Source organism: Pleuronectes platessa, chromosome 1, assembly GCF_947347685.1.
Source record: "Pleuronectes platessa chromosome 1, fPlePla1.1, whole genome shotgun sequence".
Taxonomy (NCBI): Eukaryota; Metazoa; Chordata; class Actinopteri; order Pleuronectiformes; family Pleuronectidae; genus Pleuronectes; species Pleuronectes platessa.
The window spans coordinates 6203490-6218123 of record NC_070626.1 but is presented as its reverse complement, the minus strand read 5'-3'; positions in this window follow the sequence as shown (position 1 = coordinate 6218123).

Here is a 14634-nt window from a genome sequence, read left to right as displayed (position 1 = left end):
ATCGACCGTCACCGAAACTTTGCGCGCCCAACTTTTCCAATTTTTACGCAATAATCAACGCACGGGATTTGTTGGCGAGGGCTGCTAAAACGCGCTCATTGAAACTGCGGCATCGTGAGGTAAATATCAAATAGTCACTCCTGGAATGTAACGTGAAAAGGGCGCACAGGATCACGCTAATAAAAAGAGCACGCGCGACTTCACAATTAAAGAATGCGCAGTCACCAGAAACAGCTTGGGCGCGAGGCACATCCAAAAAACAAGCTTCCTTCAGACGCAGAGAGTATCATCCACCGAGGAAACACGAAGACGCACAACACTGAGCCAAATCCACCACTGTATCCCAAACACATCTGAAGTGTGATCCTCTCTGTCCGCTGTGTCCAGCTTGAATGAGAATAGCGTGCGAGCCGAGCAGATCCCTCCTCAGTGATGGAGTCTCCGGACCAGGCTCTCCAGACGCTGCCTGCTCCCCCGATCAGTCACAAGTTACATTAAAAAGACAGCGGAGAGAGGGAGGAGAGAGCGAGCGAGAGAGAGGGGGGGGGGGGGGGGGGGGGGGTTGATGGATGATGATTTTGATGATGCTCTGCTCCGGGACGGATGAGGAGAGTGGTGCGTCCACACGTCACGGCTGTGATTTGGATGACGTCTCTGTTTGTAGGGCGGAGTTAACGCCAGGGGAAGCTGGTCTGGGAGCAGCGGCAGCGAGGGGCCTCAGCAGGACACCCTGCAGTGCGTGTGTCTGTGTGTGTGTTTGTGTGCGTGTGTGTTTGTCTATGTTTGTGTGTGTGTGTGTGTGTGTGTGTGTGTGTGTGTGTGTGTGTGTGTGTGTGTGTGTGTGTGTGTGTGTGTGTTGGTCTGTCAGACATCTGTCATAGCCTAGCCGCCATGAGATAATATACTCACACTATTAGTCTCATATGGAGAAGAGGCGGAAGCTGCAGTTTCTAACAGCAGTAATCTGATGCCACCTAGTGCCATTAAAAAATACCTTGTGAGCACAGTGTGCACTGGACTCACAAGGCTTGATGAGATACATTTCTAATGTACCACATATGGTATGTAACACTTTATTAAAAGTGTTTATCAAACATATATGGACATACACGATGTGTTTCTGCTGCTGTTTTTCTTTTTTTCAAATAATAGTTTATGAGTATCCAGAATAAAACTAATTTCAGAAACTGGTGCATAATAAATGAGTGGCTGTGGCTCAGGAGGTAAGCAGACGGTGGACGATTTGATTCCCTGTCTTCCTGGTTCTGTTTGATGAAGTGTCCAGAGTTGCCCCTTGTGACGAGTGTATGAGTGATGCATTATAAAGAAATTACTGCTTAGAGATGCACTGTACAAATTTGACTTTGAGTCAATGGCAACATTTTTCCTTCAATAAATTAATCTTGAAAAGAACTCTATAAATACAGAGCATTTACCATAAACCAAATCTGAATATATAACATATAATATAAAATAATATGGATTTATCCTTTTCTGTTTTGTCTTGTTAATACATTTTATTATGAGGATGCAATATGAACATAATCTATGTTTTCACCTTGCATTTTTCAAATGGAATTTATAATAGTTCTTCCCACATTTACAGTGTGTTGGTGTAATGGTGTGCAAGCAAGTTATTTCTCTGACAATTAGAACCATTTTTACACTGGCGATGTTTCCTTTACCTAAATATAATGAATCTCGTGCATCTATGGCACTTCTGTAAGTTCTGGAATAGGGATCCCTCATTTGTGACACGTTTTATTTTCCTTGTTAAAATTTAATTATTGTAGTTTTTTTTGTGAATATTGGCTATTTTTCTATAGAACTGTTTGATTTAATTGAATGATTGATGATTTTACCAATATTTGTGACAACCTCTAGTGGCCTACTTAAGATTCTGAGAACTACCAAATTACAAATACAAAAATAAATAATTGCATCATGCTCTGTGTCTATGGTTAATATGAAATATTGACTGCCCGTGCTCTTAATCCTTTGATTGAATGATCCTGATGCTCATGGAAACCTTTTAATAGCAAGTCATCGCTGGGTGAACATGTCTGCGCGGCCATTCCATTGTTGACTCATGCTCCATGAGTCCTGTGGCTGAGCATGCTGTCATGTTCTTCCAGACAGCCAGCACTGCAGTCATCCAGCCACTGCTGCCTTGCCTGCTAACAAAACACAGGGCTGACGTCCAAGACCCATCAACAGTGGAAGGTCGGGGCTAAAGTGTTTACCACACTGGATAGGGATGATTAATTCCTCTACAGTTAAATTCATTGAACTCTCCCCTGCCTGTTCTACCCAGTGACGATCCCAGTTTACATTAATCACAGATTTAAAGATGATAAATCCATGCATGTTTTTGGTGATTTGATGCCCTTAAGACTTGTTACCAGTGGGGAGTTGAAAGTGAGCTAAACGGAGACAAAGTGAGGCCGAGTATGGCCACAAGAGATCTGCTGTGTCTGGAAAAGCACCAGGATGTGACTGTTTACAGCACAGTGGGAGGCATGGCTTGCTCGCTGCGCAGAGATTTGCCACATTTTTATTTTTTCACACATTGAACACAGATCCTTACTGTAGCTCGTTTACACCATCTAACTATAACCAGTGGCACTACATGGTGATCTGTTAAATCCACCCAGGGTTTAAGTCATATACAGGAAATACCTCAGGCCTGCTCAAGGTGACAGAGGAGCACACACACACACACACACACACACACACACACACACACACACACACACACACACACACACACAAATTCATTTATCCATCACTTTAGAGGATACATGACTTACATTGATTTCCTGAAGACTTAATTTAACCTTAACCAAAGTAAAGTTACTTAAATTGCCTTACCCAAACAATGACCCCTAACCTTAAATTATACACCTAGACCTAACCTTAAAAACATTTGGTTACTTTACAATTCAGTGATTTATGTGATGGAGAATTACTTTTTGTCCCCATAAAGAAGACAAGTCCCCATAAGGTGACTGTGTAAATAGATATAGGTCCCCACAGCACCTGGCTAAGACAGATGTCTGACGGAACAAAACACACACTATCATACATGACATTTTAAAATACAAATCATACAGTTGGTGATCTGTATCATACTCGCAGTTTTCCCACAACCAAAGCTCTAAGACTTTCTTCATCATCAAATTGAAACCCTGAGACTGATGGAGAAGATTCGTGTTGCATCAACTTTATATCTCAAACAATATATGTAGCATGTACAGTAATATGCACTCGCCTTCATAGTATTGTGGCAAGACAAGGAAAGGCAGAGACGCCACAGTATTACGTTTTTTCAAGTTTTGGATACATGACATACACTCAGCTACCAGTTTGAGGTCAGATGAAAACAAAATTACAGTAGTAAAATGCGGAGGAGCTGAGTACACACTAGGTCTGGACACAGGTCCAGATGCCGCAGTGACAACAGTGTTGTTAAATCAAGGGCAGTTTATTTTTAAAACTTGGAACCGCCTGCTCCTACAAGATTTGCATCGGCAGGTCAGAGCAGGGAGAGGCCCGCAGTAAATTCCAGCCGGAGTGGCATCATAGAGAACAGGACCACAGTGCGCATCGCCATGAAAACATCATTCAAGATTGACTGTCTTCAGAAGGAAGGCAGGATTCAGCATAAACTCAGGAGATACCATATTCGTTACCTGAGACCAAATGTATGCATGCGGCTGTCTACTGCAGGGGTGTTGTTGCCCACCCCCACCCTGGCCGATCAGCTCCAAAAGTTAAAAAAGTTAGAAAATATGACCATTACCATAAGACACACGCACACTCACACGCATGCATAGAGGGTAAAAGAGAAAAGTACCACACACAATAAGTTCTGTTGCTAAGAAGTATTTTGCATGGTAAAATTAGGTTTTTCAATCTGTATTCAGTTTATCTAATGGTGTAGGAGAAATAAAAGAATTTGTAATGGGTCTAATGACGTTATTATTATGGTATAAAGAGTCATTCTGTGACTGTGCTCATTAGTGTTGTAGTGCTGTGTGGTGTAAGCTTGTTACGTTAATGAGATGAGTGGTTGTGATCTAAAAGTACACTGCCGCCTGTCGCATATCCTCTTCTGCACAGGTTGTATTGAAATAGAACAACAGCATAAGATACAAGCTATAATAATGGTTTATAGGGGGTTGATAGTTGATATTTGAATATATTGTGTTGCACAGTGTAATAAAAAAAGTGGCGAGCCAGCAGGGGAGTGAGAGAGAGAAAGGATACCTTGATCTTCAAAGATGGGAGAACGACCATCTGAACACAACTATACAATCACACACCGCACCTACCCGATCTGAGGGCGAGACAAACACAAGCATATTACCTGGGTGCATTTAGACCTTTACAGACAAAGTAAAACTGAGGGACTGTCTGATGGATGTCGTTTATCATCATCATCATCATCATCATGAATCTTGTCATGGCTCAACACAAGACTGAAAATATACAAATTGTGTGAATGAGTCAGTTTGTTACCATGTTTATGAAAAAGTTAGTGGCTCCAAAACTAGGGGTCAAGACCATACAGTCTATGGTCAAGACCCCCAGGGTGGTCATGAGGCACTGAAACGGGGCACCCAGGAAGATTTCCAGAAATATACAAAAACAATTTAAAACAATTTTAAATGGCATATTTTAACCATATTTTTAATAAAAGAAAAATTATTAACTTAAATTAAAACTATACCTGACCTGTAAGATGATTCTTAAAAAAGTGTGACAGCATCAGTTGAAGCAGGTCAAAGCACTACAGGGAAAACTGCAACGTAAACGTTTGCGGACTCGAGCAAATCAATATCCTTTGTATGCTTCATTCACCTCTCGGATATTGGGGGTCCAGCGTGTCCGGCACCTTTACAGGGAATCTCTGGTCTAAGTTATCACACTATAAAGTGTAATGTTTCAAATGGACACATGGTTTAGATGTGTCATTGAGTAATAGTAACATTAAAAAGGAAAGTGTACCCAAAATGTAATTCATATGGACAATTACTTTATATACCTAGAAATACAGTTAGTGACTGAGTCAATATACACAGTTAAGTATTACAAAAATTAGACCATGGATCTGGACAGTGAACAGAGCAGGATATGGTATATCCTTTGTGTTAACCTTGGCAGTCATTGAAACAAAGCTGGAATCACTTAGGCTCCTTTAAGCAGGGTCAGGCCCCGAGCAGAGAGCAGCCACAGTTTAGTCAGAGAGATTAGCGCACTTCAGCCTCTGCTTCACCTATGACATCTTGGCTGTCTCTCACCTTTCATCAACCTCAGACCACTGACCCCTGACTCTACCAGGGCTGCGGAGGAATCCTTTCATGAGGTTTAATTTCATGCTTGAGAGACACATTGTGCTACAGGCCTGTGCGCAATGTTAACGCATCACCAATAGTCCTATAAACAGAACAACCCTGGTAAAATGCTGAATCCTTATACTTAACCACTCACCTCACTCAGATTATTATTTACTAATACCATTAATCTACATAATACTAATTAAAATACTGTACACACAGCTTCAAATTAAAACAAGATATTATATTATATTAATAATTGTCAAATAATGAAAATTGCTGCTTTCTGTTGCAAACAGCATGAAATGTTTTTACTCTGATGTTTTAACAGCGTTGTATTGTGATCAGATCATTGTCATTATGAACTGGACAATATGTGGTGGTTGCCTCTATAAATAGAAAGAGGTGTTAACAGATCATCTGAAAAAAAAACTGGTTCATATTATGTATGGTTACAGACTAATATTGACATTAAGAGCTTTAAATACTGCATACCACTATGCTAGATAGCAGAATTCACAATATCAGTTATTTTGGGGTTGTATTAAATACCAACGGTTATTTGTGTTTAAGCTGTTATAACTGTGTTATATTGGCAATATATTACATTTAGTATAGTACATTTAATTAGTGTTATTTGTACCATTTTCTGGTGGTTTTGACATCATTTACATCAGGTGAATTCCATTCTGCTAGTATGATCAAATTACTTTAGCGCTTGCTAACATTAGCTTGCCAGCCAATATTACTGTATTGAACTGTTGTCATAAGTAACTGCTGTAGCAGTAGCTTAGCTCACTGAGTAACTTAACTGAGAGACAGTTTGGACAAACATTACAATAAACAATGTATTACAAATATTTATTATCAGCGAAATGCACATATATTTATCCCATATAGTTCTAACATATAGTTAGAAAGAGTACAGGTTTTGATGACCTTTTTGAATGTTAGTTTACAGAGTGTTCCAACATGGGATATGAGTCCTTTAGTTCCCCTGCTGTATTTCTCTCCCCTGGCTGATGAGCGGCAGTGAAACTCTCTCAGTAGCTGTCAGGCTGTTTGGACTTGGTCAATTGGGGACATGTTTCCTTGTCCTTGATCTGTGGATCTGCAGCCTCTGCAGGGAGGTGGTTCTGGGCTGCTGTGATGTGCTGGGTGTTACATTGGTTCAGATGGCTGTGTGATGGCCAGAAGGGACACAGGCAGATGGGAGCTTGTATGAATGACATGGAAACTCAAAAGAGAAAAAGAAAACCACGAGTCTTTCTTGGTGCTTTTCAAGGTCAGGTGGCATACATGAGTGTAATTCAGAGAGACTGTCACTATGGGTTTGTCTACATCTGGGAAACGCTGGTAGTTTTGGAGGCAGGTTGCATTTGTAGTCCTTTGAAACAAGCATTATGAAAGGAAAGCATAATGAATAATTAAAAGATGAAATGGTGATATTTTGCAGCCACTTCTCTCTGCACCATGCACCCTCTTAGCACTGACTTCCTTCTACGTTTCCGCATCACAAACACAACAAAGACACAAAACCCCTCTCACTTTTTCATCAGATGGGCCAAATGTTAGGTTAACGCTGAGACACTTCTTTTGTCCTTCCCAGCATCACATTTCCACCAGCTGTTTTGATTGATCATGTATTTGTGTCTATTCATAGAGGCCAGATTCATCATTCCAATTTGTCAAGTTTCTGGAGTGCTGAACTAATTATGTGCAGGAGAAACAGATAAAAAAAAAAGAAGAGAAGAGGAGGGCCTCCTGTTAAGACTCGTGTGAGGTTTCCCTTTCTCACCTCGGCTCCAAACGAGCAGCCGAAGCTTCACCGGGCTATAGGAGCCGCTTGGCACCCTGGGTAATTAGTGTGATGAATGCCTTAGCCGGACAAATAGTGGCAGTCGGCTGTCTCGCTCGTCGTGTGGCTGTGTTGTGATAGCTCAGGGGCTGCAAGCTCATCAGGGTAATGGATGATTCTGCAACAAGACCATCCCTCAACCAACAGTGCCACTGCTGAGCAGGATACACAGAGTTTGAACTGGTTCTCCTGACTGAAAATAGAGTCTCTCGCTCTCTGGACAATATCTGCGCTGGTTATGGATGTCAAGTGAGTGTTGACTGGTGACAAAAATCTACACTCAAGTAACACTTTTTAAGAAATGGATAAATGAGGGGCGAAAATTGTTATAAATACTTAATTGCGATTTCATTCCTCCACACAGCCTCTCAGGACTATCTATGAGGAAATGCAAACATTGCGTTGGATATGTAATATCAATCCCCGGTGGGATTCTCCCCCATACCTTGAGTGTGGGGCTGTCTGCTGAGATGATGGATCACATTATTAGATTAGAGGAGAGCAAGGATGCACAGCAACTGGATTTGCAATTCACAACCTCTTTCTGAACGTGGACCTTTTCTGCATGAAGGGGATAATTGGGCCGTTGTCACAGAGTCAGAGTTAGTTTTTTTAACAATGTGGGGAACCTTGCAATAAATCAGGTCAGCTGTCGCAGCCACGTCACAAGACAAGGCATTAGTCAAATATGCAGAGCGACTCTCATGCATAAAATGTAAAGAGGAATACATATCATGGAGTGTGGCAAGCGAACATATCCTAATATTTATTTTACAACAAATGAAGGGCATATGGTGATTTTGTTTCCTGGATGAACCTCCGGCCAGAGGCGGCCATGACACTCTGTCTCTTTGTGCTTTAATTTCAGTGCCAGCTAATGGCCTGCGCTTACTCTGTGCCTCGACTTCTCAACCCACTGTGACAGTGAATAATATGCTCCACATAAAGCTGAATTCTCAGCCATGTCATCCATGTAGCGTAAGCTGAATAGGTTGACTGGCACAGAGCGGTATCCATAGCTATATCGGGAAGTTCAGTGAATTGTTTCAATAGCAGTCAGACCCACGGCTAACAGAGCGTGAGAGACAGCCAAGGTTGTGGAAAGGTTATCTCTGGGTTCAGGAGGTGAGACTTTGGGGATGTGGACACGTCAGTCCGGCAGAGTCCTCAGGTCAATGTGAAGACAAGTGGAAGACACATTTATCTGTCAGCACACAGAGAGCCTGCACGGGTTCAGGCTTTTGTCGTGAAGTCCCAAGTCATTGAGTCAATAGCCAAAGAACATGACACAACCTCTCACAGTCATTCGGCATCAAGCGGAACAGGGAATGGCATGCTTTCCATTTCACTGCACCGTGGCCCTGGCAAGACCCCGTCTGCACTCGAGAAACAGGAGAGTTCTCAGCGCCGGCACTCGCTTAAAAGCAACACTGCAACCTGGCCCCAAACACGTACAGCGCTCCCTTAAAGCAGCGGCACGAAGTTGTTCACCGGTCAATCCATAACCATGGCTATTATCTCTGCTGGCTGTTGTAGCACCACAGGGAGACCACAGAGATTGGATGACAGGAAATTAGAATCTGGCAAAGCACATTTCGATTAAACTGATGTCAGGATTTATCTTCTACTCTCAGTGTATTGACACAGGAAAAGGAAATTCCTTTCACCCTATCTGACCTCACAATGACTGAGTGGATGTAGCCTTTAATTGCAAGAATGGCTCTACATGTCATGTAGAAAGATACAACATGCTGTCTGTGTATGAAATAAAATATCGAAGCAAATACAACTGTAGTCATCTTTAATAAATCATATAATGCTACCAACAAATTTCCGCTCTAAACCCAGTGTATGAGCTGTAAACGCTTAAGCCAAAGAACGATGTTTCTTTCTCAGTGAGTTTGAGCTACAACCTGAGAAGGTCAAACTTTGTGGTGATTCACAGGATTAAAATTAAGATTTGAAGTCGTACAAGTGTAAATAAATGCATATTTTTCTTCCTACTAATCTTATCATCTCATGACACCTTATCTTTGACATGTGACCCCCCATGTGGAGGCCTGGCCCCTAGGCTGGGAATAAAATATCAAGTGGATAAAAGACAACGCCGCACATTCACCAGCATCTGACGTAATGCTGGTAATAACTGCCGAGTGCTAACACCATGTGAAACATGTAGCCTTCGGGATAGCAACATTTTTATGCAGATTGTATGCTGATCCATCACTTTGGTCATTTTATACTTGGGTCTATGGTGACGTTGCCTAAAGAATGGATCTCACAGACTGATTTACTGTCTTTTTGGCTCCACAGTGAGGTCGACATTTGCAATTTTGAGCCAAGTGTTATAAGATGGATTGTTGTGACAGTTGGTACAAACACTAATGTCCCCCTGAGGATAAAGTGGAGTAATGTTTTATGTGGCACTGACAATTATCTTTTTTTGTTTTTATTGTTCAATATTTTGTTCTACTGTTCCACTGTGACACTTCAGTCTTCCTCAGCTGTACTTCATGCAGGGGCAGATCCAGCAGCGGGGCCATGGGGGGGCAACTGAAATCTAATTGGTCCATGACTTGCCCTGTCCTGTCAATAGCCTTTTTTGGGGGTATATATATATACTAGTCACTTATTTACAACTCATTTCAAAGGGATGTGAGGCTTTGCTCAAAGTTATAGAGGTCATAGTAAACAAAGAAAGGTATGCACCTTACTGTATCAGGAAGTCTGGACGTTGAAGATAATTGGCCCCTTGTGCCCCCTTAAGGCCGATGACTGGAATAATCCTGGATCCGCCACTGACTTTATGTTAACATGCAAACACATAAAACGTGAGTGGGGGGTCATCCATACACATGGCATGAAGATCGTAGCATTTAGCTCAAAGCACAGCCTCATAGAGCTGCTAGTGAGGCTGTAGACGTCAACATAAGTAGCAATTATGAATTGTAAATATGATCAGATGAAAAATATTTATCATATATTAGATTCGGACAAATGAGGTTTGTGTCAAACTCAGATCAAAACAATGATAAGATCTGAAGCTCTCAGATGTGTGATAATAATAATCAGACAGAAATGTCATATTAAAACCAAAAATAGTATATTTAATGTATTTACAATAAACATACAATCATGTAATCTTTTCCAAGAAATATACAGAACATAAAGCTTTTTTAAATATAAAGTTATGTAATTTAAAGAAAAATAAAAATAAATAACCAAAGAAGCAGTAGAGCATATCTAAAAGTCTTTTTTGATGCTTTGAAAATATAAGTGATATTTTCTTATTTCATTGCCCTTCTCCATGTCAAAGGTCCAAAGAACCATGAAATTCATATATTGACTTCCACCGACAACATAAGCAAACACATCACTCTAAAACCATCACTAACATGGTTAGCACATGGTTTCACTTGAATCAAAGGCAACATGCTGCCTAAATGCTCCAACCAACTGATTATCTGTCTGCATATGAAGAGTTTCCTTCCAAAATAAGATCTTTCCTCTGACAAAAAGTGACTTTCCTTGAGAAATGATAAGAGCAACTAAAGGATCAGATTATGGACGTATTTACAGGATGACTGTCCATTGTTAAGAGACCTCGGATAAGAACATTTTTGCCCACTCATTAGGTATTTTGGTAGCAAACTCTTCATATGTCAATACCTCCGTCTCCAAAGATATGCTATAAAAGTCCGACTGCTTTTACCAAAAGGCAAGATCATCAAAAGAGAATCATGGGTGAAAAAAAGAGGATGTAAAAAAAACTAAAAACTTTTATGCTCCAAAGTTGTTTTCTCATCACAAGGCAAAACATCTCAAGCACAATTAGGTGCCAAAAAAAACAGTCCTGTCGCCGCAGGTGAGTACAAGGTCAAGCGAGCGCCGTCACACTTTGCCAGGGCGTTGGACAGACCTACAATATGTTGGCTTCTTCTTGGAAAGTGTTGAATGTTACAGTGCACAGGTTGATATGGCACAACATGGGCCCCCGTCAGAGTAGAGCTTCATATCCAGGCACAGGTGCAGGACTGCTATCAGTAAAGTTTGGCTGATGCTCTACACTCGACCATATCTACTGCGCCATGTCAACATTGGTGCCACTTGTTTCAAGCAAAAAGTATTATTTAGTATTTGGACCAAAGCAACAAACAGTAGCTTTGCCACTGATGGAAAGACAAAATTAGACTATAACTTCACTAGTAGAAAAGTCCTACATGTTAACAGTTATTACATCCTAAATAATACTGCTCTCTAGACCAAATGTACAATATTTTATAGGCAAAATGTTTTTCGGGACACTTTTGTATGATATGGTGAAAGTAAGTGGAGGGATATCACAGAAAGGCTACATTTAGCTGGACGATCTGCTCCGAGCTCCAGCGTGTTGAGACAGCGTTCTCAGCGGGGTCGTACGGAACACTTCTATGGTGTCACTTTGGCACTTGTATGGCACTATTATGTACAGAGGAGTCAGCACTATGACACACTGGACGTCACAGATATCAAAGACAGCGTCACCTGTTGGGGAGGGGGTGCTAAGGAGGAGACGGCGAACCAGCAGGTGATGTTGGTCATAGCCCTCCTCCCTTTTAGAAAAATGGAAGCCTCCTTTTTATTTGTTTTGTTTAGTTCTTTTTGTACATTCCAGCGTTGTGTCAGGCTGTCCTTAGAGATCCTGCTCAGAGTCAATCATCCAATCAAGGACAATCAAACTGTTTCAGGCACAACCTGTCTCAGTGTCCAGAGAGTCCCCCACTTTAAAGATTCAAGTCTCAATGCAGAGCTAAACATCTGTATTCTCACTGTCACATCACACCAGGCAGATGTTATTCTGGTCCAGTTTGAACATAGGTCCATTTAGAGTTGATCTCAAGTATTCTCTAACAACTGTCTGTTCTCCCTATTTGATAAATACTGTATGTCTCTGTGTTTCTTATGAGGCTAAAGCTGCATCAATGTACCATCGAGTTTTTACTGTTGGTTCAGTGAGGTGCCAAACTAAAATACATCTTATGAATAAATCATCTCCACCATTAGCAAACAATAGGCTCATTAAGCATGGGTGGCAGCATAAAACTAAATAGTAGTTGACTTCAACTATAAAGGAACTATTTAACATTTTGGGAAAAACACTTCTCAGCTTTCCTGCCAGGTGACGAGGATGTTGACCTCATGTCTTTACAGTAAATATGAAATTACAACCAGCAGCTGGTTCTGCCAAATGTAGGACGAAGATGGAAAGATAGAGTGGGGGAAACCATTAACCTGGCTCCATCGATAAAATCCAGCCATGAGGGCGTCTATGAACATGTTGTATCTCATTACCCGTACAAAAAACAGGTGTAAAAGCTTTTTATGGTAGGGGGGATTATGTGCATGCCTACTTCTTGGGGTAGCGCTGCGCCGCTTGGCAAGAAAGTGAATATGTATTTCCCAAAATGATAAAAACACTTTCAAACCTCCAGTCTCTATCCCCAAAAGGGATTAAACATGTTTGGAAAATGAAATCTATTGCAGTGGCGAGTAGCTGGAAAAACATCCATATTTTTTGATGCAAAACATATTAGATACTTACAAAGTAAGCCTGAAGAAAACAACATACTCTACATAAACTGGATATGTCAGAAATCAGAATCCCATAGAAAACAATGTGTATTTAAAATCAGTCTCTGCAGTGTGAGCGATTATGAATCAGCTGAGTATTTTTTTTTATGTTGACATCACAATGCAGTATGCATTATAAAGCTTTCCCGTGGTCAAAAATAGAATTTGCAGGCCATTAGAGTTAAATGTGTATTTAACCATTTCCATGTCCACCAAACTGCAGTGTGTGCAACTTAGTGACATACTGAGTATTTTTTTCTTTTTTATCATTACATGCATTACCAGCATGCTTCTAAAAGAACTAACTCAGGCTGCGTCATGCTATGCTGTGTCTGCTGACAGCTAGCCCACCACCATCATCATGTCTCGCTACGTTGACTTGGCGTTCCACTTAGACGTCTTCGCACTCTCTGTCAGCCTCCACCTGTGTCAGCCCTACTACGTACATGTGCGTACGCTAGACAATGTTCCCTGCTTGTTATTTGTCGTGTTACTATGTATTCCATGCATTTCTGCTGAGGGCAGTGGAATTACACCACCAAGTCAAACTGTGTTTCTCTCTCCATCTGCCAATGACATGAGTGACAGATGGATAATGTTATGCATTAGAAACAGGTTCAGTTATGCTTATATACTTAAGTCATTATTCTCATCAGATTTAGGTACGGTCAACATTTAAACAATTCGACTGGATCTTTTTTTTTAAATAAATTACCTTTTGGAAATTGTACCAAATTTCTATAAAGGACACAGGGAAAACAAAGATTTATATGAAGTAGAAAAAAAACAGTTGTGAGGTTCTGAAACATCAGAATCTTGTCCAGCCTTCATAGCAAAACTCCTCAATATGACACAGTAAAGGGATATGTATTACATACTGGCTCAAGGCTCCTCTTTCTTCAACAAATGTCCCAGAATGCCCTCGAGAACTAGAACAGGACAATTCCACTGGAAGCAAATAAGAAAGACATAGTCATTTTGACCAATACGATCAGTGTTATGTTTTAGCGTTTAAAAATAAAATAAACCTACCCCACTTAGGTGTAAAGCAAATGATCACACTGGTAAAACAAATATTGTCATAGATTTAACTCCCGTGCTATTTTGCAAAATACTAAACAATGACGTTAAAAGTGACATGAGATATTTCATTTATTTTGCACTCATTATGATTTGGGGATTAAAGAGAAGTGCAATTATTTTAAGATGCTTTGGAAATTGATTGATTTGGTTTTGGTGTAGAGCAGTAGATATGTTGTCTTTTCTCTGTCCCTTATTTCCCAAATCTTTAATGATGTGGCCAGAAGAGAGAGTTATGACCTCTCCCTGTGTTAAAGTTAACTGCGTGACTAATGATTTGGTGGGGTTGTCGAGCCAATTACAAGCGTGAAACTCCCTGAATGGAATGATCCCACTTGCACTACAGCTGTATGTTCTTGAAAAGTGCTAAAAAAATAAGCTAAAAATGCTTCATCTGACAGCAAACAATCACATTAATTCTTATTCTTTCTATCTGACTTGACGACCTGAGAAATATTTCCTTCTAAAGGAAAATAAACTGTCAAAGAAAAGCTGACGAACAAACAGATTTCTGCTTCTTACACAGCTCTTAGTCTGAAGTTCATCGAAACTGAAGATTGTACTAAATCTAAATCTGTAAAGAAAACAATTCTGTTGGTGTCCTGGTACAAGGATGCAAAACACTTTACCGCAACATCCCTGTTTAAAATTAGTTGAAGTGTCATTTCTCCTTTCTCTTCCAGTACTGCTGTCAATCCCTACTTGGTTGTTAAATAGGTGAAAAAAGCTAAACAAAAACTTGAACAT